Consider the following 23848-nt stretch of genomic DNA (forward strand, 5'->3'; position numbering starts at 1 on the left):
CTCGGGCCACTGGCGGCCTTGCCGGCGGCCAGTTAAGGCGGTTCTTCCTCTAGTAAAGCGTTAACGTTCGGACGGTTGGGCGTCTCCTTCTGGACGTTAGGCTGCTGATACGCATGCGTTTTTCTTGTGAATCACAAAGACCCCGAGGGACACTTGTGCCGTAGAACTGTAGCCCCTCGGTTAGCTGCTCTTCCTTTCCCTTCGCGTCAGGGCCGGCAGGAGCGCCTCAGGAGGCCACATCCCCTGGGGCGGGCGGGCCTCGTCGGCGGCGTGTCCGCTGAGCTCCGTCCTCAGCCTTGTGTGCCCTCGTCGCGCAAGGCGAATCCTTCTGTGACCTTGCTGCCCCAGAGCTGGGAGCAGTGCGGACGTGGGCAGCTTATGGGCTTGACATTCAGATGGCCTCCCTCGGATCCTGGCTCTTTACTTACTTGTGTGACTCTGGACACGTTAGATATTTAGGGCTTCAGCCTCTTCGTAGGTAGGAGTTGGATAATCCACCTGCTTTAGGACGCCTGGGGGGCTCGGCGGTCGAACGCCTCCCTTCCGCTCGGGGCGTGACCCCGGGGTCCCGGGATGAGGCCCGCCCGCCCGCCCGCATCGTGCGCCCTGCAGGGAGCCTGCTTCTCCTCTTACTGCCTGTGTCTCTGCCTCTCTCGGTGTCTCCCATGAATAAATAAATCTTTTTTTAAAAAAAATTACCTACTTGCAAGGCTTATGAGGGTAAAAGGAGTGCCTGCCACGAATGCTTTTTTTTTTTTTTTTTTTTTGATTAAAAAAGTACTCTAAAGAAGCGCCTGGGTGGCACATTTGGTTAGGATCCGCCTTCAGCTCCCATCATGATCCCGGGGTCCTGGATTGGAGCCCTGCATCGGGCTCCCTGCTCAGTGGGGACACAGCTTATCCCTTCTCCCTCTACCTCTGCCCACTCCCCCACCCATGCTCTCTAGCTCTTACTCTCTTTCAAATAAAATCTTAAAAAAAAAAAAAAAGCACACTAGCTATTGGATTTTTGTATTGAGTTCTATACCTATATAATAATATAACCTGTTATGGATACTTGTTTCCCGTTTTTTTTTCCCCTTTTATAAACAAACAGTGTTTATTAACCCTATGTCTTTTCTTACTAAAATTCCTAAGAATGCAGTTGCTGGATCAAAGATTGCACGTTTTTTTTTTTTAAGATTTTATTCATTTCTTCACAAGAGCCACAGAGACAAAGAGGGGGCAGAGACACAGGCAGAGGGAGAAGCAGGCTCCATCCCAGGACTCCAGGATCACACCCTGGGCCGAAGGCAAGGTCTAAACCGCCGAGCCACCCAGGAATCCCCAAAGATTGCAAATTTTTAAGGAATTTTCATTTTAAATGTCTTCTAGCAGTATCCATTTGCACCCATTTGCATTCCACCAGCCTTATATTATTTTTAAATTGGTTTGAAAATGGTTCTGTATTTTCAGACTTTTATTCCTTTGACTCCAAGTTATCTGATATGGTCAGGGTTGGGGTGAGGGAAGAAGAGTGCTATGAGAGTCTGGTTGGGAGGTGAGGTTGAAAAGGGCCAATTAGAGAGTTTGGACCCTTGAAGATGATGGTGATCTAGGGACACAAGATTTCCATCCCCATTTTGTCTTCTCCTTTTAAAGATATTTTGTGTTCATGGCAGACTGTTTGAATAAGGTGGAAAAGGCTTTTCCCCTTCCAGTTCATTCTAAAATGTGTATTTATATGATCATAGGAAGACCAGACCTGTGGATTGCTTTCCTGCTTCTTTCTACTTTTCTGGCTTTATCTGTTATCTCTAATGAACCTTTGAGACTGATGTCAGACTGTACAAGGGTCTTGGCCCTATTGGGCAATCTTCTTTGTCCCAGAACAGTCTATGTAATAGCACTTACCAAATTGCACTTGTGTTTGTTGACGTCCCTTGAGCACGTATCTACCCTTCTTGCTGCACTATGCCCTAAATTCCTTTAAGTTAGGAACTACATGTCAATTATTTTGGATTCCACTGCCTAGAACATAATGTATTGAATAAATGTTTAGTGAATATGAGCAAGTTAATAGAAAGTAAATATACTATAATTACATTTATGTGAAAAAATGTAAAAACTCAAAGAGAATACATGTTAGGGTGTTATATATTCAATCAATGGTTTCCATGAAATTTTTTTTGATCAAACTATTGTCCTGCTTCTTAAATAAATTGTAAAGCGGGATCCCTGGGTGGCGCAGCAGTTTAGCGCCTGCCTTTGGCCCAGGGCACAATCCTGGAGACCCGGGATCGAATCCCACGTCGGCCTCCCGGTGCATGGAGCCTGCTTCTCCCTCTGCCTGTGTCTCTGCCTCTCTCTCTCTCTGTGACTATCATAAATAAATAAAAATTTTAAAAAATTAATCTTTAAAAAATTGTAAAGCAACACTTTTGAAAACATTGTCATTCGAATCATATATTCCTTCCCTTTGAAAGTACTCCCCCACTTGCTATAAAAATGTTTTCACCTGTAACCCCAATCAAGGTGGTTTGGCCTCATGTTAGTCCAGGTCATTTATTCCTTTATCCTAGGAATCCTTATAGTGTTATTTGCTAAAACGTGTTGCAGAGAACATGAAGACAGGTGATCACTGGAACGGAATTGAGGAAGGATTCCAGAGTCAAACACATTTGAGAAAAACTTCAGATGCTATTCTGCACACACACCCTAGAGATTTCCAGTGGAATTGGTAGAACATTAAAACTGGGGATCTCTGGGTGGCTCAGTGGTTTAGCACCTGCCTTCAGCCCAGGGCATGATCCTGGAGTCCCGGGATCGAGTCCCACGTCGGGCTCCCTGCGTGGAGCCTGCTTCTCCCTCTGTGTCTCTGCGCCTCTCTCTCTCTCTCTCTCATTAATAAATAAATAAAATCTTTTTAAAAAATAATGAGATATGATTCAGTAGAATCTCCTTTAATTGTTTCCCTTCCACCTAAATGAGAAGCTCCCCCCTTTTTTCCCCTTATCACACCTATTAACTTCCTATGCAGTCAGTGATCCATAGAATACAGTGAGACAACTTTCCTTAAGCATGCTAGAGTTTTTCAGGAAAAAGATGAAGGTACTCCCTGAAAAGCTCTGCCTTGTTTTTCAAGATTATTAGAATATCATAAGAAATAATAGATCCTTTATAAAAATGGAGTTTTCAAGTTGAAATTCAATTGAGGATTCAAGTTGGGTTTTTGTTTTGTTTTGTTTTGTTTTGTTTTACAAATTATATTTTTCAAGAATAATCAAGGGAAATCTAGATTCTAATCCCGACCTGTGTTGCTTTGAGTTAGGAACTCGGCCTTAATTTCTTCATCTGTAAAAAAGACACTTCTACTAGATGACTTCTAAGGATACCTTCTAATTCTAAAATATATTTTTTTCAAAAATTTTGTATATTACTCTTTCATATATATATTCATAGAAAAATAATAAACACAAAGGACTAATGGGATTTCACATAATCTTTTTAAAATTCTGCTTTCCTATGCTTTTCCTAGTTCTGCATTGTGCAGTTACTACTTTTGGATTTAGAAAAAATGTCAGTAATATAACGTGTGTTTCCACACCTCAAAGCATGATGGTCCTCTGTCCTAGATTCACCAAAGAATCACCTTGGAAGCACTTAAAGAATACTATTGACACCTGGGTCACACTCCAGAGATTCTAATTTATTCGCTTAGGGTTGATCATGGGCATCTACTGTATAGCAAGAACTAAGAACCACGGACCCAGAGCAATTTGCTGCCTAAAAGATTTGAACTTACACAAAGTAATCTAAGCAAACAATCAGCTTTGGGCAGCCTCCGTGCTTGCCTCCTACTGGACTAAACTTGACTTAGACTAATGGAAATACTTAACTTGTAAAAATATATGTTAAGCTTCCCTTTGTGTCTTTGAGCAAATATGACTTTAATTAAACTGAGAAAGCATATCATAATTGCATAGGTCATGTGAGTTGTCTTGTTTGACTTTATATTTGGGCCATCTCCACAGTTTTTGTATTTGGTTTTGAATCTCACCCCCCACCACTTTTAGGAGTCTAAGAAGCTGTTTCTAATATTTCATGCTGTTTTCTACATGGTCCGACTAACAGCATTAGATTCAGAACCATGATTTACTAGATATATTCTGACCACTGTATTCTGAGGGGATATGTGAATTCTGTAGATTGTGATGGAAGACACTCCTTCCAATTCTCATGAGAACGTCAATGTGGCAGATCACAGATGAAAAGACGGCAATTTTCAGAGATAATGCCTAGCATGATACTTGACAGAGATACCTTATGAACATCATACAAGGCTGGAGGGGGTGAGGAGAATAAGGATATTAATGTTAGCAGTTACTTAAGTGCCCTCATGGCACTGTGGTGCAGCAATGTCACGGGCTTCTACCTTAGAGGCTACTGGGTGAAGTTAAGGTAACGGAGATTTAACGATTTAACGGTAGCCCTGATTTGGGCCCTCAGGATAAAATGCAGAGCATCTGGGATCCCTGGGTGGCGCAGCGGTTTGGCGCCTGCCTTTGGCCCAGGGCGCGATCCTGGAGACCCGGGATCGAATCCCACATCGGGCTCCCTGCATGGAGCCTGCTTCTCCCTCTGCCTATGTCTCTGCCTCTCTCTCTCTCTGTGTGACTATCATGAATAAATAAATAAAATCTTTAAAAAAAAAAAAAATGCAGAGCATCTGGTACCAATGAAAGTCTTCCACGCTCGAGCATCTTCACTCTGGCGCCAGCCATTGGGCCACCCCATCACCACCGTGTTGTGCTTCATGCCTCCAAGGCCACAGGACTGGATGAGGTGGGAAATGCCCTCCCTCAGCTTGGCCGCCACCACCAGCTGGCAGAAGCCCTTCACCTTCTCTGCCTCCATGAGATGCTTTATAGTCTGAAAAAGAGAACCTTAATGTGGAACTGCTTCACCCTGAAACTTTCAGCCTATCACCCCTCCTTATTATGTTCCCCGCCTTTTTCCAAACTCTGCATAAGACTGTATCCCTTAAAGAGTCCAAAAAGTTAAAATTAACCCAGTGCAATCTAATTATCCTTTGACATTTTTACTCTCAAGAGACCTGCTGGTTGACCACATGGGTTCCCTCTGCCTTTCCTTCTTTGTAGCCTACCAAACAAATCAAGAACAGGGCTCTTCACAAAATGACTATTCAATCTTCCTTCTTAACTGACCAGGGCGAGTGTGAGCATGGTCTTCTTCCTTCCTCAATTGCCGCGATGCCCTGACTCATAATACTAGAAATTCAATCTGAGGATTTGCTTTCTCTTAAGAATTTTCTCAGGGTTTTTTTTTTTTTTTCTTCATTTCTTTCTTTCTTTTTTTTTTTTTTTTAAGATTTTATTTATTTATTCATTAGAGACACACACACAGAGGGAGAGAGAGAGAGGCAGAGACACAGGCAGAGGGAGAAGCAGGCTCCATGCAGGGAACCCAATGTGGGACTCGATCCCGGGACCCCAGGATCACGCCATGAGCTGAAGGCAGATGCTCAACCGCTGAGCCACCCAGGCGTCCCTCTTCGTTTCTTTTATTTCCATCTTTTTAAATATTTTAATGGTGACTACTGATGACCCTTGTCCTTGCTTTGCTATTATTTACTCAAGCCATTTTGGAGGTAACAGTTCATGTTACTCTTACTCCACTCTCTTGGTGGAAAGATGAAGGGAATGATGGTGTAGAAAGAGGATAGGATTTTCTATCCTAAAGGCACAGATTAAATCAGTACAATAAGCAAGGTCTCTTGATTTCCAATCCTGTGCTTTTTATTTGTTTTTACCATCATCTTAGACTGTTTCTTTAGCATTTTTAGTTTTTAGGGCTTCAAAGTATTCTAAAATGAAACCCAGTAAAATTTTTGAAATGTAATTATACATTTCTCTAAGCAACAGGTTTGGTTTTATCATTTATAATAAGAATGAGAATGAAAACAGGGATGCCTAGGTGGCTCAGCCGTTGAATGTCTGCCTTTGGTTCAGGGTGTGATCCTGGAGTCCCAGGATCGAGTCCCACATCAAAAAAAAAAAAAGAAAACTTAAAAAAAAAATTATTTATTTATTTATGAGAGAGAGAGAGAGAGAGAGGCAGAGACACAGGCAGAGGGAGAAGCAGGCCCCATGCCGGGAGCCCAACACGGACTCGATCCCAGGACTCCAGGATCGTACCCTGGGCCAAAGGCAGGCGCCAAACCTCTGAGCCGCCCAGGGATCCCCGAAAACTTTCTTTTTTAGGGAGAACTTATACTTGGCAAGTTAATCAGAAGTAAAGCGAAAGAATCTTGCTCATGATACCAGTGTAGACAAGGACAAAGGAAAGCTCCTCGTTGTCACCAGATTGAGCAGAACCATCTCCATACTTCAAGAGACAGACTTATTTGCATGACTTTTCTGAGGCCTCAGTCGATGTTTAGAGTCTGGAAGCAGTACTTAGCCTTGACAATCTTGAAAGTTTAGTAATGCTTTTTTTTTTTTTAAGATTTTATTTATTTATTTGTGAGAGACACAGAGCAGGAGAGAGAGAGGCAGAGACACAGACAGAGGGAGAAGCAGGCTCCATGCAGGGAGCCAGACGCGGGACTTGATCCAGGGTCTCCAGGATCACAACCCGGGCTGAAGGCGGCGCTAAACCGCTGAGCCACCTGGGCTGCCCTAGTAATGTTTTTTATTTTTTTTTATTTTTTATTTTTTTATTTTTTAAGAATCTTTTTTTTTTTTTTTTTAACTTTCATTTATTTATGATAGTCACAGAGAGAGAGAGAGAGGCAGAGACACAGGCAGAGGGAGAAGCAGGCTCCATGCACCGGGAGCCTGATGTGGGATTCGATCCCGGGTCTCCAGGATCGTGCCCTGAGCCAAAGGCAGGCGCCAAACCGCTGCACCACCCAGGGATCCCAGTAATGTTTTTTAAATGGAAAAAATAACTAACTTACTTCTGGTCCATCCTATTATTAGGGAGAATATGATTGTTCAAAAGTCTAAACTAGGGACGCCTGGGTGGCTCAGGGGTTGAGCGTCTGCCTTTGGCTCAGGGCGTGACCCCGAAGTTCCAGGATCGAGTCCCACATCCATCGGGCTCCCTGCGGGGAGCCTGCTTCTCCCTCCACCTGGGTCTCTTCCTCTCTCTGTCTCTCATGAATAAACAAATAAAATCTTAAAAAAAAAAAAAAAAAACTTGAAAAAGGAAATTTTCTTTCCATTAATTTACTTTTCAAAAAAATTTTAAATAGGCTCCACACCTAAAGTGGGGCTTGAACTCACCACCTGGAGATCAAGAGTCACAATAAGAGTCACTTATTGTATAAATGGAAACATACTAAACACTGTGCTCTACTGACTGAGCCAGCCAGATGCCCTGAAAAAGTAAATTTTCTATCAAACAACCAGATTTGCAAGAATGGATCTCTCTAAAGGAAAAAAAAGCTTTTGTAGATAATGTCTTATATTGGTCTAAGCCCATTTAACAATGTCTCTATAATACTTCTGTTCTGCTCTCCTCCATGATCCAACCAGTTCCTCTAGTATGCTCTAAAAGGTCCTAAGACTTTTGGTAGCTTCCGTAAAATGGGTTTTCATTGCAAATTCCAGTTATTTTTTTAAGATTTTATTTATTTATTCTCTATGAGAGACAGGCAGAGACATAGGCAGAGGGAGAAGTAGGCTCCCTGCAGGGAACCCAATGTGGAACTCAATCCCAGGACTCTGGAATCACGTGCTGAGCCAAAGGCAAATGCTCAACCACTGAGCCACCCAGGAGTCCCTCAAATCCTGGTTATTTGTGTTATTTGACTCTACTATTATCACTGCCTTCTGAAAAGGACCATCTTATGCTATTTTACTTAAGATGCAACTAATTTTGTGGCAGTAAGAGTCTTAATGAGAGGAAATTTTCCCCCTCCATTTTGACTGAAATTTCAAAACCCTTCAGTGAAAAAACAAGTTTGGTGTTTTGTTTTGTTTTGTTTTGTTTGGTAAGATACTACCTTCCTAGTTGTTACTGGGTTTCTGCATCATTCCTATGTGGATCACTTTTTTTTGTTTTTGTTTTTTTTAATTTCTGGTTTACGGCTCTGCAGTGTCATGAAATACCCTTGTCAGCAGTGACATGAACTAGACAGTCCTGGGAGAAAATGTTGGTTAGTAAGTAATGCACTTCCTAGCAACCACCTCTTTTTTTATTTCAGGAGAGCTGTTGTGCAACTCCCATTTTAACAAGTTCCCATTATAGCACTTCCCTCCAGAACTTGATTAGGAAACTGGGAGGATTGCCATTCTCACAGATCTTATTAAAGGATAAGAATGACAACCATAGCATGAGTCATAATGATACATCACTGATGGCCTAGCATGTTTCTTCAAGCTCGGTTACTTTGGATTCAATCTGATGATTAATTTCAGCAATCTAGAAAGTGAGTTAAATGGTCTCTACATCAAGTGTCTGAATGAGCAATTCAGGTCTTTTATGGCAGTTTTTCCTATATGCTAATTCTTTGTAAAAGATTTTTTTTAAGATTATTTATTATATGAGAGAGAAAGAAAAGGGAGAGAAAGCATAAGCATGAGTCAGGGGAGATGCAGAGGGAGAAGCAGACTCCCTGCTGAGCAGGGAGCCCGATGTGGGATCAATCCCAGGACTCTGGCATCATAACTTGAGCTGAAGGCAGACGCCCGACTGAACCACCCATGCACCCCAAAGGTTTTATTTGTTTATTCCAGAAAAAGAGAAAGAGAGAGAGTAGGGGAATGGGGTGAGGAGCAGAGGGAGAGGGGTAAGCAGACTCCACACTCAATGCTGAGCCTGATGTGGGGCTCAGTCCCAAGACCCTGAGATCATGACCTGAGCCGAAACCAGTAGTCAGACACCCAACCAACTGAGCTACCTAGGTTCCTCCCTATGAGCTAATTTTTAAAAGCAATTGGTTCAGTTATAAACATTTCTTTATAGCCTGAATTCTTTGGAAAAAAGATTGTTGTGGACTGTTTGTGTTCCCCCAAGATTCATATGCTGAAGCCCTAACCCCCAATGTGATAGTGTTTGGAGTTGGGGTCTTTGGGAGGTAATTAGAGTTAGATGAGGTCATGAAGGTGGGGCTCGCATGATAAGGTTATCACTGTCTTGTTCCACCATGTGAGCACAGTGAGAAGGCGGCTGTCCACAAGCTTGGAATAGAGCTGTCATCGGTAACTGCATCAGCAAGTACCTTGATCTCAGATTCCACAGCCTCCAAAACTGAGAAAATAAATTTCTGTTGTCTAAACCACTCAATCTATGGTATTTTGTTATGGCAAAACATAACAAGTAGGATGAAGTAGGATTCAGAAAGATTGAAGGAGAACAATAAGTACCTTTTGGTACTTGAAAGACAAAGTCATCCCTTAAAACATAAACATAAGTGTACGGTTGTTAAATTTATAAGAGCTTATTTTATAAATGGAAACATACTAAACACTGTGCACTGACTTTTTTTCACTTTATTTTGGATGCTTTTCATGTCTGTCACTCAGTTTTACCTTAGTCTTAAAGGCTATAGCATATACGTGACGTGGGTGTATGATAATGGACATGTAGGTTGTTGCCATTTGTCACTATTACAAAAAATGTTGCTGTGAAAATCCCTAGGGAGCTTGTTGACACAGTTCTATAGGAGAGTCATAAATACTTAGGATTGCTTACCACAGAGATGGTACAGTTAAAATATTGATAAGTTCAAAGAGGCTCTCCAAAATGTGCTAATTTATATTTTGAAGGGTTTGTGGACTAAGTTATTTCTATAGCAAATTGAAGAATGTCCCCCCAAAAGTCACATCTATCCAGATAGAAACTCAGAATGTGACTTTATTTGGAAATAGGGTCTTTGCAGATGTAGTTAGTTAAGACGAGGTCATGTTGGATGGTTGGTGGGCCCTAAATCCAATGACTGGTGTCCTAAGGAAAGAGGAAAACACAGGGAAGAAGTCCATATGCTGATGGAGACAGAGTTGGGAATGATGCCGTTATAAGCCAACAACTGCCAGAGCCAATAGCAGCTAGGAAGAGGCCAGGAAGGTTCCTTCCTGGAACCTGCAGACAGAGCATGAGCCTGCAATGCCTTGATTTTGGTCCTTCTAGCCCCTAGAACTGAGGGACTATATTTCTGTTGTTTTAAGCCACCCAGATTCTTGTTATAAATTTAATTTTTTAAATTTAAATTTAAATACTTAACATATAGTGTATTACTAGTTTCAGAGACAGAGGTCAGTGATTCATCAATCTTAAATCACACCCAGTGCTCATCCCATCATGTGCCCTCCTTAGTGCCCATCACCCAGTTACTGCAGCCCCCTCCAGTGACCAGTTTGTTTCCTATGGTTAAGAGTCCTATGGTTTGTCTTCCTCTCTGATTTTGTTTTGTTTTGTTGTTCCCTCCCTTTCTCTATGCTCCTCTTTTTCTCAACTCATATGATAATTGTCTCTCTGATTTATTTTGCTTAGCATAATACCACTGGTTCCATCCACATTGTTGCACATGGCAAGATTTCTTTCCTTTTTTTTCTTTTCTTTTCTTTTCTTTTTTCTTTTCTTTTTTTTCTTCTTTCTCTTTCTTTCTTTCTTTCTTTCTTTCTTTCTTTCTTTCTTTCTTTCTTTCTTTCTTTCTTTCTTTCTTTCTTTCTTTCTTTCTTCTTTTTTATGTAAGCCATGCAGATTCTGATACTGCATCATAGCAACCTTGGGAAAAGGATACAAATTTCTTTTTAAGAGAGGTCCATTCAACTGAATTGAGCTAACCAGGGTTAGCTTAAGTGGAAAAAAAATAACAAGTAATAAAATAGTATCACCAGGGCAGCCCGGGTGGCACAGCGGTTTAGCGCTGCCTGCAGCCCAGGGCGTGATCCTGGAGACCCTGGATCGAGTCCCATGTCGGGCTCTCTGTATGATGCCTGCTTCTCCCTCTGCCTGTGTCTCTGCCTCTCTCTCTGTGTCTCTATGAATAAATAAATAAAATCTTAAAAAAAATAGTATCACCAAAGCTGCAAATTAAATTCCAAACTTGCACCAAAAGTTTTATTTCATTTCCTAATTGCTTATGATTGGTTTTCTTAATAAAGTGATTTTTACAAATTAATTACAAAAGAAGGACATTCATCATATAATATGGAAAATTCAGTTAAGTAAAAAAAAAAGATAACAAATCATACCATACAAAAAAATATTTTTCCCCATGGGTATTTTGATTTAGACTTTTCCAGACTTTTTTTATTTATATTTAGACTTACTTAGCATACTGTTTTATAGCATGCTGTTTCATGAAAAGACTATGGTTTTTGTTTAAAAATTATTTATTTATTTATTTGAGAGAGACAGCAAGCATGAGTGGAGGGAGGGGCAGAGGGAGAGAATCTCAAGCAGACTCCCCACAAACACAGAGCCCTGGAGCTCAAGCCTGAGACCTCAAGATCATGACCTGAGCCCAAACCAGACGCTTAACTGCCTGAGCCACCCAGAGGCCCCTCTGTACATCTTTCTTTTAATTAATTTATGATTAATGTTAGTATTTAAAGACTGTACTACAGTAAATAAATATTTGCTTAATATTTGTTTGATCCAAAGTTACCAAATGTGAAGGATTACCAAATGTAAGGAAGCCTTTTTTTTTTCCTTTTTCTTTCTTTTTTCAATCTACTAATATAGAACTGATATTGGGAAGAACATACCCCAAATCAGGGGTAGGACCTTGAACCAGTTCAGGTTCAGTCACTTTTGTCACTGCAAGAGTGGTTTCACCTTTGTGTCCAGCTCTGACAAGTGCATTTCAGTCCTGTGATTTCTTGAGGCTGGAGATCTCCTTTGCTCTTTCAAGTCTCCTTTCCATGGACATTATCCTGCTTCTCATAATTGCTGTCCTGCCCATTTCATTGCCTTCCTGCCTGCCACCCTGCCCTTGGCCTCCTCTCCACGAGGCCTGTTTGTTATGAGTCCCCTTAGTGTACCCTGTAAGCAAATGCACAGTTAGGTTAGTGTTGCACATGGCCCTAGGTCTCAGATGCCATGGAGTGAGTACCAGTCCATCAGTGAGTCTGTCTTCCACCACTGGCCCTCCGCCAGTGGTGTAATTCCAGCACTCTGCTTTCCAAAGGCAGCACTCAACCATACATACTGTGTTCTCTCAGAAAAATCACTGAATCAGTGAAGTTAGGAGGGAGGGATATTTTGCAGAGAGAGCCATAATCATTGCACTAGGTAGTTTTACATAGTTACCCTATTTCCCAACATCCCCTGAGAGAAGATCCCCTCTTATTTCCACTGTGCAGTTAAGGTAAAAATGGAGTAGAAAGGCCTGGAAGCAGCAACCCAGGCTCCTGACAGATGAGCTAGTGCTCTTTCCACTCCAACATCCTGCTCCTACCACCTTCTACTTGACAGCAGCGTACCCTAATTGCAGGAAACCACTTGGAGAAGCAGGGAAATAGTGTCTCGGAATTCAGATTCGAAAATCTATACATAATGAATATGGTCACCTACTCTCTGTTGGGGTGTAACAGTGCATCAGAAACTGTCTTAATAGGAGGATCCCCTGCCAATCAACACTCCCCACCACTCAGCCTCCCCCCCCCCCAAAAAAAAGAAACCCATCCCTGCTGCTTCTGCCTCAGTACCATGGTGGTGATTGAAATAACCATGAATCTGGTAAACTACAAATGAGATTTGTTCATTTCCAGCACTACTGCCTTATCTGAAATATTCCCCAATGCCATTCTTTCCTTCTATAGTCTACATCAGGAAGGTGGGGAAGGGAGGAGCAGAAAAGAAAGGATGGACTTCCCACTTGGACTGCCAGAGTCAAGTGCCTGGAATTTCCCAAAGGCCCTGAGGCTGAGCAGTGGATAAGGAATAGGCCTTTTATTTAGGTCTTTTCAAGCATTGTCCTTCATCAGGCCTGGCATCAGTCCACACTGATGAGAAGGACACACACCACAGTAAAAGCTACGGTTCCTCGAACCTCTGGTCCAAACCACAACACCTGCATACTTAGTGTTCTTGCCACCAATCCTCCCAGAGTGATCCTTTTAAAGTACTGACTTAACTTCATCACTTCCTCTTCAATGCCTGTGCCTTTTTTTAACTGCCATTTTTATTATGTGCATTTATATTAATTGTCATGGACTGACTTAGGTAATAAGTTATAAAAAAAAGCAATTACAGGGGCACCTGGTTGGCTCAGCTGGTGAAGCGTCTGCCTTCAGCCCAGGTCATGGTCTCAGGGTCCTGGGATCGAGTCCCACGTCAGGCTCCCTGCTCAGCGGGGAGCCTGCTTCTCTCTCTGCTCCTGCCCTGCTCGTGCCTGGTTCAGATCTTCACCATGACCCACCCCCACCCCGACCCCCCGGCGCTCCAGCTAGAAGAACACAGAAGACTTTGCATGGCTGTTCTTCTCTCATAGGGGCATTTATGCTCAGGATTGCTCTATGCGCCATCCCTGAACGACATCCACACCCTAAGTAAGGCAGATGGGGTCGGGGCAGGAGGGCTAACTTAGCTGCCTGTTCATTCACATGCAAGGACTAATAGGTATTCAGAAAGAAGGAATGAGGGAATGACCAGAGGAATAAATTCCCTTGGAGACCGCTCACAGTGAGGGCTCGCAGTGAACACCTTTCCATGTCGAAGGACTGGTGCAGGGATAACAAAAATATGTATGGGCTGCCATTTTTTTAAATTTATTTTTTAAAGTAATCTCTACACCCAGCGTGGGACTTGAACCCACAAACCCGAAATCAAGAGTTGCGTGCTCCACCAATTGAGCCAGCCAGCCACCCCTCTTTTTTTTATTTTTATTTGCTATCTATAAAAGAAAAAAGTTGATTGAGCTCCAAGGGAAAGATTTAAAAATCAAGGGAAAGATTTAAAAATCAACTTTGGCTGACTAAAAAGTATTGATGAAGAAAACTGGCCTGCAGTCTCATCACTAAAATGGTATATATTTCAAACATAGCAATAGGAAGGCAAATTTCTTTATTTTCTTTCTTTAAATTTTTATTTATTTATGATAGTCACACAGGGAGAGAGAGAGAGAGAGGCAGAGACACAGGCAGAGGGAGAAGCAGGCTCCATGCACCGGGAGCCTGACGTGGGATTCGATCCCAGGTCTCCAGGATCGCGCCCTGGGCCAAAGGCAGGCGCCAAACCGCTGCACCACCCAGGGATCCCTAGTTTCACCTTAAATTATGTTGATACTCGGCAGCCCCATGAGGTCTATGAGCCAGGGGTGCTCATCATTGGCACAACCTCAGAACCTGAGTCTGGGGACAAACTGCCTGAGAGGCTGGGCCCTCGGAAGCTCTAGAAATGAGAATATCGGGATTCTCCTCTGGCCTCGGACAATCTGAGGCCTTGTTTCAGCTGAGATCTTCCTATGCTAACAGCAGATTCCTATGAGTCCTAGGACTCTGTTACTTGTCTTCTCTCATCAACCAGCCTCCCTTGAGATAAAGTACTATGTCTTACACTCTTTCTGTCCTCTTCTGAAGCAGGCCCCACACGATGCCTTTTGTGGGTCATCAGGAAATTCCTGTTTATGATGAGAGTGATGAAGAAATAGCTTGAGAGAAAGTGACTTCACCCATGTTCATTGAATTTTTATTTTCTTTAAAATAGCACACCTATTAGTAGAAGTCATGCTCAAGGCATGTTCTGTGTTGCACACCCCTAGAACCCAGGGTTCCTGTTCCCTTCCCTCACTCACCCTGCTGGAGTCTGTTGACAGCCTCACCTGCTGCAGGTGTGGCCCCAAATGTAGGCATGTGCCTGCTTGTGCTTGACTCGCAAAGACATCGTTTATACAAAATATACCTTCAAGGATTTCTCCTATCAACCTAAAGCCATGGCCCAAATTTTTATCATTTCTTAATTTTTTGCACTAAGTGGGTAAGGACCTAGTTACTAGGGAAGAAAAATACATTGTTGTTGTTTAAATCATCTAATGACACCTTAGTTCTGATTGGTTTGTCTAGCAGGCCCCCCATTGCTCTGAAATCCCACAGCATTTGGGATATACCTTTTGTCATTGCTCCCACCATGTGTATTGGAACCATCTCTTTTCCTGTTTGTCCTCTGGGCTCTCTGGAGCAGCTGGTATGACGTCAGTCTGGCACATGGTAGGCCCTCAAAAATATTCTTGAACCAAACATAAACATTCCTTAGGCAAGCCCTGAGGAGTTTCAGGAAACAAGAGCCTAAAAATGTGAGTCAAGGAACGCGGTACTTGCAGTGAGGACATATCTCATCAAATGCACCACTTGATTGGCTTTTGCAAGGGGTGAGAGGCCCAGCAAAGACAGCCTTGCTCCTGCCACAATTTTGTTAACCTTGACCAGTGGCTTACCTTTGAAGATGGGTACACTCTGTTCCTACTACGATGAAGAGAATTTTCCTCAGTGATGAAAAGGAGGTAAGGGACAGACCCAACCCCGACCTCACCTTCTAGTGTGTCCCATACCAAAGAGCCTCAGCTTGCTTCCTGGGGCTAGGGGTTGCATCATACATATTTCTTGTGTTCTTCAGAGTCTAACACAGAGCCTGACACATAATAGGAACTGAAACAGAGTAGTTAACAGTGATACTGTGCTGACCGTAGGCCGACGCAGTCCTCTGGGCAGTTTATATGTGTGAGTTCATTTAATCCTCATACCTACGAGGCAGAAGCCCTTCACAGATGGGCGACCCGAAGCACCAGGAATGTATGTGACTTGCCCAAGGTCGCACAGATCCAGGGGCCATGCTTTTAAACACTTGCCTTAGTGCACGTAGACGGGAGGGAGTGAACAAATGTCTGCCTTCAGCATCCGTTTGCAGCAGACCCTTCCCGCCCGCCCGGGACATCACTGAGTCACGGTCTCCACCTTCGGTCCCGCCCCGGTGCAGGACTACCGTGCGCGCCCGCGGCCGGCAGGGGGCACTGTGGCCACAGGCCTCGCCCCTCCCCCGGGGCCAGGGCGCGGGAGGGGGAGGGGAGGGGGAGGGGCCGGCGCTGGGCGGGGCCGGCCGGAGCCCCGCCCCGCCCCGCCCGGCCCGGAGAGCTTTCCCGGCGGGCTGCGCGCGCGGCGGCGTTTGAATGGCTCGGGCTGGAGCTCGGCCCGGGCCCCGAGGGACGCTCCGGGCTGCCGCGCGGTCGGGGCTGCCGGGCCGGGGGCGCCGCGGTACCATGAGGCGCGGTAAGCCAGGGCCGGGCCCCTGCGAGCCCGGTGCCCGCAGCTGCCCCGCCGAGGCCGGGACGCGCCCTGGGCCCGCCTGCAGGCCCCGCGGCGGCCTCCGCTCGGCGGAACGGGGCAGCCGGGCGGCGGGGGCGGGGCGGCGGGGGCGGGGCGTGCCGGGGGTGCCGGGGGGTGCCGGGGGGCAGCCGGGCGGCGGGGGCGGGGCGGGGCGGCCGGTCTGTCGTCTATCGGTCGTCCGGGCGTGCGGGGGCGGGCGAGAGGCGCGGCCGCGACCGGCTGTCACTCGGTTGCCTGCGGGCGGGGCCGGCGGGGCGGGCGGGGCGCGGCGGGGGGACGCGGGGGGACGCGGGGGCGCCTCCGCGGCGATCTGCTCCGAGGCCGAGGCCGGTCTTCCCGAGCCGCCTAGGCCGGGCCACGGTGTTTCCTTGTTTTCTGACGGGTCCTTGGTTCCTGACACATCAGCTTTTGTTTGGCAGGACGAAAACTTGACATAACTGCGCACGGATTGCCGGTTGCTGCTTTAAACACCGCGTTGTATTTTCTGAGAAGTTGTTTGTAACAGTTCCTACCTAGGCTTTTACCAGATTCTTAAATTGGCTTGAAGGTGGAGACAACAAAGAGTTCACTTGTTTCCTTGTAGCTCGTAAAGTTCCTTGAAAACAGAAGTGTCTGTGTCAGTTTGTTTACAGATGAAAAGAAAAAAGTAACAGAAATTAGTTGTGTGGTAATAGTTTAGGACTCGCAAAAATTCCGAGAAACTAGACCACCTCGTAGCTTAGATTTGTGTAGTTTATTCTGGCTTCTTGTTTGTTTCTTTGAACCTGCTTCAGACTTGACTCAGAACTTTATGCATCGAAGCTTGTGCTTGGCCAACAGCTAGCACTGAAATAACAGCCACGGCGAACACTTATTTTGGACCTTCGATACGCCAAGCGCTGTTTGAGAGCTTTGCTTTAGGATGGATGCTACCCTTATCCCCCCCTTCCCCCTTTTCTAAAGAAGATTTTGTTTATCTTTTTCGTGAGAGACACAGAGACACAGGCAGAGGGAGAAGCAGGCGCCCTGCGGGGAACCGGATGTGAGACTGGACCCCGGGACCCCGGGACCCCGGGACCGGCAGACGCTGGCCCGCTGAGCCACCCGGTGTCCCTCTTACCCCCTCCTTGAGGAGGAGAGAAGCAACACGCAGAGAAGCTGAGTCACTTGTACAAAGACACACAGCTGATATATTTGGGATGCAAGCAGGCTGGCTTCATGCTTTTAACTATGCTTCTTTAACTGCCTCCCTTATGTGTGACTCTAGTCTACAAAGCCCTTTCATTTACTTCTCTCAACCGCGGATGAGATCTGTGTGAAGTGCGTGTATATATACATTCACATACTATTCCATCAAGTTTTCTGCTCTTGTTGACCATACTTTAGTTTTGTGCACTGAGCAGAAATTCTGTTGGGTATTTTAAGATAAATGGACTTCAAGTTCCTGTTTGTGTTGTAATTTGTAGTTTTGATTCCTTTGCATCATTTCCCGAAAGTATACAGAACACTTTGAAGCCTATATATTCCTTAAAATATACCATTCTATATTGTTTTTATTCTGAAACCATATTGAGCCGTCATTCTGTACTTGGAATGATTGTACTTACAGCTGCATGAGAAGAAATAAAGGTTCAGAGCAGAACCATTTCATAAGAAGTCAGCAGTTTACAGTGATTTATAGCCGAGCATTTATTTATTTTTTATTTTTTAAAGATTTTATTTATTCATGAGAGACATACAGAGAGAGAGGCAGAGGCAGAGACACAGGCAGAGGGAAAAGCAGGCCCCCTGCAGGGAGCCCGATGCTCCGGAAATCCGGAAATCCCAGGACTCCAGGATCGTGCCCTGGGCCAAAAGGCAGGCACCAAACCGCTGAGCCACACAGGCGTCCCTATAGCAGAGCATTTAAATTTCATTCATCAGTTATCAAGCTTCTGCTTGTCTCTATGCCCAGCAGGGTTAGGTGCAGATTTATACAAAAGAAATATGCCAGGGCGACGAACCTCAATTTGGGATGTGAGCCTAACAACAGCAATGTAAAATCTGTTTAGTGCAGAGGGTGTATGATGAACTGAACTGGGCTGAGGGTTGATGCTTCTGCAAAGAGTCAACAACTAAAGGATAGATGCAGGGCATTGAAGAGAAGCGTGAATGAGGAATTTTAGTGAGGAAACTGTGTTCGAGAACTTGGAAGTGAGAATGAAAGGACTTTTCTAGGGAACAGTGAAACTGATCTATTTGGAAAGTTCCTTTTGAGGAAAATGAGATTATGTGGGCAGGACCGAGAATAAGGAGAATTGTGTAAGACACATATAGCAAAGAAGTTTAGGTTTGACATATATGTATATACACAGATGATTTTGGAAGTTTTAAAACTTTTAAGTCAGTGACTGTCATCTGGGGACAATTTTAGTCCCTCAGGGGACCTTAGGCAGTGTCATAACTGGGATCGGGAGAGGAGCTACTAGTATCTAGTGAGTAGAAGCCGGGAATGCTGCTGCTGAACGTCTTGCAATAGGACCACCCCTCTGTAAGAAATAGTTAGACCCCATATGTCGGTGGTGCTGAGTTTGAGAAACCATGTTGGGAGTTGATTGCTTATGTGGCCAGCCTCTACTACCATGTGCTGTATGTAAGTGTGAACGACGAATGTTAGGAGTGACGAATGGTAAGCAGCAATACAGCTGGGAGAAGCTGACTCCGAGGCCTCAAGAAGGAGGCTGTTGTTAGAGTCCTGGGAGCGGGGAGGCTGTGGGGAAATAGGACGAGGGTAATGAGAATGACAAGTAGTAGTAAAATGAGATGATTATTTAAATAACATTTTTTTTAAATAACATTTTTTTCTGAGTTTGAAAATGTTATCTTCACTGAAAATAATTCATGTTCACTGTAGGAAATTTTGGAAATACAGAGATTGTGGGGAAAAAAAATTAAAAGAACTTATAGCCCCCACCCTCACCCCCAAGCAGAAAGAACAGTGTTAACATTTTCATATGGTGGTTTTTTTTCAAATCTTTTTTTTATGCTGATAATAATTTTCCTTTCTATAAAACTAGGATTACACATTTTTCTCCCTGTGGGTTTTTATTATTTTGCCTTTTTTTTTTAGACTCAGCATGTTATGAGTATTTCCCATTTCTTGAAAAATGCTCTTTTTACGATCACAGTCTTTGTTTTGTGTGTTCTTTTGTAATTGGGAATTTCGCTTATATTCAAATGAGACATTTTGAAGGAAGAATAGAATATGATGACTGAATAACTATAGAAAACAATAGGGGTGAAAGTCTGTGGTATCTTCAAGGTTTTAAACCTTGGAAGCTGAAAGAATGGTAGAGCTACTGAAATAAATTGGAAGTCTCAATAATTTTTTTGAGGGGGGGGTTTCTCATAATAATTTTCATCTCTGTGCCCTCACAGAGACCTATAGTGAGATTTTAATGAGGACCCTTGCTACCTGTCAGCTTACATTCTTCCTAAAACTCTAAAATTAATCTTTTTTTGGTTTTCTTTTATTTTTTTCTTTTGTGCAAAGCTTATTTTTCAGTTCTTAGCAGTTCTTCCTTTTTCCTCCTCCTCTTTTTTTTTTTTTTTTTTTTTAAAGATTTATTTATTTATTCATGAGAGAGAGAGAGGCAGAGACACAGGCAGAGAGAGAAGCAGGCTCCTCTCAGGGAGCCTGATGTGGAACTCCATCCCTGGCCCAGAGGTCACACCATGAGTGGAGGGCAGACACTCAACCACTGAGCCACCCAGGTGTCCCCCTTTTTCCTCTTCTTGAAAATACAGTTTCTATTAGAATACTAAATAAGGCTCTGGTGGTTGTTCATGTATCTGAAAGATTAAAAGACTAGTTTGGGTTTTTCGAATGTATAGATTGGTACAGTTTATAAGCAAGAGATGATTATAACTTTTCTGTAGGAAGAAGAATTATCTTTAATAATGCTTGCCTGGTGCCTTGTAACATTACAATATTATATGACATCACAATATAACATTACAATATAACATCACAATATTGCATTATCAATCATCATACTCATGACCTATATCAGTTAATTTGGTGCTTTCTGGAAAATGTATTTAGGAAAGTAATTTAAAAAAAAATAACCATAAACCTTTTACAAATGGTACCTTTAGTGGAACATACACTTTCAACTTAGATAAGATACAGTTTGACTTTGCTGGATTCAAATGCTGTGTTAACTACTTCATGCTCATGTCCAAGTACCTTCTCTAATATGCATTAATTGTGGAGAAGTTTTTTATTTCCTGTCTTTGTTCTTGGGACATGATGAGGGTAGAGGTGGGAGAAGGAGTCTTCTGAAAGATACCCCGGTTTGCTTCTCCTATAACCACCTCTCTTTCAGTTTTACACACTGTTTGAATGGTGTGTGAAACTCTTTTTACCTTGAACAGTCATCCAGGAACTGCTTACCTATGTATGAATCATGAATGCCCTAACATCTCTTCTTCTCCCTAGTATAATCTTAAAACAGGCAGCCTGGTGTTACATGGAAAGGCACTAACACTGGGTGTCACAGTTTTAGGCTTTCTTCTCCTCCTGGTGACTGAGTGTTTAATCTCATTTTGTAAATCGAAATTATCCCCAAGGTCCTTTCCAGCTCTAAAAGTCTGTGAATCTGTGACGTTTTTGCTTTTCAAGGGTAATTACCTCTGGTGAGACTATTAGTTTTTCACCTCTTAGAGTGCATTAATCATGTGCTGTCTTCCAAAGGCATTTGTAAAAGCTACTCCCATGTAATTGGGGGAGAAATTTTAGAATGGAATTTAAGTGCCACTAGCATATAAACTCCAGGAGGGCAGGGATGGTTGTGTTGTTCACTCATGTTTTCTCACTGCCAAGAATGGTAATTAGCCTGTAACATGTTATTAATATTTGTTGAATGAAAGGAATGGTTTGTTGTTAAGGAAAGACCAGCTTGTTGGAGTACTGCACAGATGCTCTGAGTATCTGGAAAGAACTCAGAATACAAACCAACTCGATTACAACCCAGTCATTCCTAGAATATAAAAATACCTCCAAGTGATAGTAAAGCATCTGTTGTTCACTTGGTTGCCTTTCAAAACTCTTTAGTAATTACTGCCCTGATTGCCCCTCATACTGAGAGTACAGATTTGTCCATTATCAGATCTTACTTTAGTGCCACCTTGACTTTTGAGTGTGCCTTTTACTCTTATTTGCAAAACTCTGTTTATTTCCTATGCCACTTAATACCATCATTAACAGTGTATTTGCTGTTGTAGCCAAAGTAAATCACATAGATTGATTAAAATTTGGCCTTTTATCTATGGAGGGTTCGCGGCACAGCTGTGGGAAACTAGTACTCCTGGCATTCCTTTTCTGGTTATCCTATTTCTACAACTACCATGTAAAATAATCTTCAAGAATAGTTTTTTTTTTTTTAAGATTTTATTTATTTATTCATGAGAGAGACACACACACACACACACACACACAGGCAGAGGGAGAAGCAGGCTCCATGCAGGGAGCCTGACGTGGGAATTGATCCCAGGATCACACCCTGGGCTGAAGGCGGCGCTAAACCGCTGAGCCACCCGGGCTGCCCAAGAATAGTTTAAAAACAAATTTTTTTTAAGTTTACTTAAGTTATCTCTACACCCAGTGTAAGGCTCGAACTCAGGACCCTGAGATCAAGGTCCCGAGTCAGTCCTTTACTGACTGAGCCAGCCAGGCGCCCCAAGAATAGTTTTGAATCTCATGATTCCTATACAAACCTTCTCAGTAACTGTATTTTGTCTATAAAATTAAAGTCCAGGTTCCTGACCTGGTATCCAGGACTTCTGCATTTTATCCAGTCTACTTTTCCTAGTCTATTTCCTCCATAATGACCTGAACTTAGTAACTATTTAATTATTGAGTAGTTGGTGTAGATAATAAAAGGCACAGTTTTTCTTACCTGTTTCCAGGTAAGGAAAGGCCAGTAGGTATGCTTGCATAGGGCGGCATTCATTATTTGGGGAATATTTACTGAAAAATAGCATCAGGGACAAGAGTTCATGAACTCCACATAAACAATTTTTTCTCTTCTTGTTGGCAGACCTGTTTGGAAACGAAGTAATGATCAGAAGGAAATTACTTATGTGTACTTAATGGCATCGTTTGACTACTTAGTGAGCCCTACTACATTATTATGTGCCCACAACATTGTTTGGTTGCTTTATCAGTCTGGACGGCCTATGTTATTTTATAGTAACAACCCCCAAGTCTCAGCGGCTTCAAATAACAAAGGTCTATTTCTCCTTGATTCGTCCTACATGTGAGTTATCTGGGGGCTCTGCTCAGTGTTATTCTTGCTGAGGAATGTGGGCAGATGGAACCTTAATCTCTGTCTTGTTGCTAGTTGCCACAATAGAGGGATGGTAATAGGAGTGAATCACACAAAGTGGCTCTCAAAGGCCTCTGTTTATATTTCATTGGCAAGAGCAAGTCACTGACCATACCTAACTTCAAGATGATGGACAAGCATAACTCTATCATGTGTCTGAAAGGAGAATTGGAATATCATGGCACAGTTTTAATGTTTACCACAGTTAAGGCACTCTCCCACTGACAATTTTGAATATTTTGTGACTCCTCACTCCCAGCTAACCATTATCTTTCATGATTGACATAGTCTTTCTTTAGATCGGTTCCTTTGATCATCAGCTGTTTATTAAGTACTCACTATGTGCCAAGCACTATTCTAGATACAATGAGCATGATTCCTGCTGTCATGGAGCTCACAGTCTAGTGGGAGGACATGAACAATGAGCAAACAAGCTAATTTCAGATAGTGATAATTGCCGTGGTGGGGGAAAAATACAAGGTACTGGTATAGAGAATGAAGGTAAGGTTGGGGTCATTCTTGATGGGGTGGTCAGGGAAATCCTCTTGGGTGAGTAACATTTGAGCTGAGAGGTAGTAGCCCTGAGAGTATATGGGAGGAATATTTTAAGCAAAAGGAATGGTTTGGTTACAAGATGGAAATGAACCTGCCATGTTTAAGGACAGAAGACCAGTGTGGCTAGAGGAATTAGGAGGAAACTGATATAATCCAAGAGAGAAATGATGGTAGTTGGGTCTAGGATGGTGGTAACAAAAATTAAGAGAAATGAATAGTTTGGAAATATGTTGAAACCGCATAGTCAATGGGTTGGAGACGGAATTTATGAAAAGAGAAACTAAGAATGCATCCTTTGGGGCTTTCAGCAACTGGGAGGATAATGTTTCTATTTACTCAACTAGGAACAATTGTGAGGATCAGATTTGAGAGGGTGGATATTAAGGGTTCTGTTTTCAATATGTGAAGTTTAAGAATTGTTGACTGGAACTGACATCCACATGGAGCTACTCACAGGCAGTTGGAGATATGATGTGATTCCTGTGCTGGAGAAGGATGTTCCCTAAGAGAAGGGGACATTTTGAAATGTCAGCATACATTCTGATTTCAGCTCAGGGGACATAGTGATAACAAACCACTGAAATGGATGGGGATATGCGATGATCCTTGCAGATGTTGGCGTGTAGGAGAGTATAGGAAGGATTAGGAACCATTGTTATTGGGATGCTTAGG

General features: G+C 43.2%; 1 protein-coding gene across 2 annotated transcripts in view; it reads left to right on the top strand.

Moving 5' to 3' along the window:
* The window catches only part of KATNBL1 (katanin regulatory subunit B1 like 1), a 59640-nt gene that overhangs the window by 572 nt on the left and 35220 nt on the right, over positions 1 to 23848 (top strand). Inside the window, exon 1 of one of the 2 annotated variants that reach the window (XM_038579905.1) lies at positions 16095 to 16217. The exons of the other annotated variant lie outside the window; for it this stretch is intronic. The gene's annotated coding sequence lies outside the window, so the exon portion shown is untranslated. Of the gene's footprint in view, positions 1 to 16094; positions 16218 to 23848 lie in introns of those variants that run through there. 2 annotated transcript variants of the gene reach the window in all.

This window comes from Canis lupus, chromosome 30 (assembly GCF_011100685.1).
Source record: "Canis lupus familiaris isolate Mischka breed German Shepherd chromosome 30, alternate assembly UU_Cfam_GSD_1.0, whole genome shotgun sequence".
Lineage (NCBI taxonomy): Eukaryota > Metazoa > Chordata > Mammalia > Carnivora > Canidae > Canis > Canis lupus.